This window comes from Sinocyclocheilus anshuiensis, unplaced genomic scaffold (genome assembly GCF_001515605.1).
Source record: "Sinocyclocheilus anshuiensis isolate Anshui unplaced genomic scaffold, SAMN03320099.WGS_v1.1 scaffold2925, whole genome shotgun sequence".
Classification (NCBI taxonomy): Eukaryota; Metazoa; Chordata; class Actinopteri; order Cypriniformes; family Cyprinidae; genus Sinocyclocheilus; species Sinocyclocheilus anshuiensis.
In genome coordinates, this window is record NW_015539170.1 from 83,275 (window position 1) to 84,393 (window position 1,119).

A 1,119-nucleotide genomic window follows, 5' to 3' on the forward strand; every position below is an offset into this window, starting at 1 on the left:
CTCATTGTGAATGTTAATGCATTAACTAAGGTTAACTAATGAGGTCTTATTGTAAAGTGATACCTATTGGTCTTTATAGTTCTTTTGCACTTTAATCTGTTAAACTTTTAACTTTATATTGTATTGTATGTATATTTGTATTGCTTTATTGCATTTAAATGTTCAGTTATTTTTGTTATAAGAAAAAATTATTAAACCTGTTATACTTTTTTATGCCCTAGATATTGTTTGAAAGTGTTTTGATTCTTTATTGTTCGGTCACACTTTACATTAGGGCTTCATTAGTTAACATTCATTAATTCATTAGTTAACATAAACTGCCAATGAAAAATTCTTCTGAACATTCATTAATCTTAGGTATTCCAATAATTAATAACGCGTTGTTAAAATCGAAAATTGCAACTGTGTTATTTAATGAGCTAACATGAACTAAGACTTGTATTATTTTTAACAAAGATTAATAACTTCTGTAGAAAATGTAGCTATTGCTCATTGTGAATGTTAACGCATTAACTAAGGTTAACTAATGAGGTTTTATTGTAAAGTGATACCTATTGGTCTTTATAGTTCTTTTGCACTTTAATCTGTTAAACTTTTAACTTTATATTGTATTGTATGTATATTTGTATTGCTTTATTGCATTTAAATGTTCAGTTATTTTTGTTAGAAGAAAAAAGTTATTAAACCTGTTGTACTGTATTATGACATCACTTTTTTAAACTAAATTTCAATACCGTGATGATACCGTATACCGTGATAAAAGCATTAGCAATTAATCGCAACATGAAAATTTGATACCGGCATATCCCTAGTGTAATATATATACTGGCCATTTGTCTCTATTGATAAACTGTGTCTGTGAACAACAGTCCTGTGGTTTTGGATGAGCTTTAGAAAGGGAAATAAGATTGACGTGTGTTTTAAATTTGTCAGGTGTGGCTTCACATTGGCATCTTGGCATTGAATGAAACGCCTGTTTTACTAATTGGACTGACATTAAAGGGTTAGTTCACCCAAAAATGAAACTTCTGTCATTAATTACTCACCCTCATGTCATTTCAAACCCGTAAGACCTTCGTTCATCTTCGGAACACAAATTAAGATATTTTTGATGGAATC

The 1,119-nt window shown here is 29.2% G+C and overlaps 1 protein-coding gene across 4 annotated transcripts in view; it reads left to right on the forward strand.

Annotated features, from left to right (window-relative positions):
* LOC107683813 (Cbl proto-oncogene, E3 ubiquitin protein ligase) overlaps nucleotides 1-1,119 on the forward strand; it is a 41,391-nt gene that overhangs the window by 29,464 nt on the left and 10,808 nt on the right. The gene's annotated exons all lie outside the window — the stretch shown is intronic.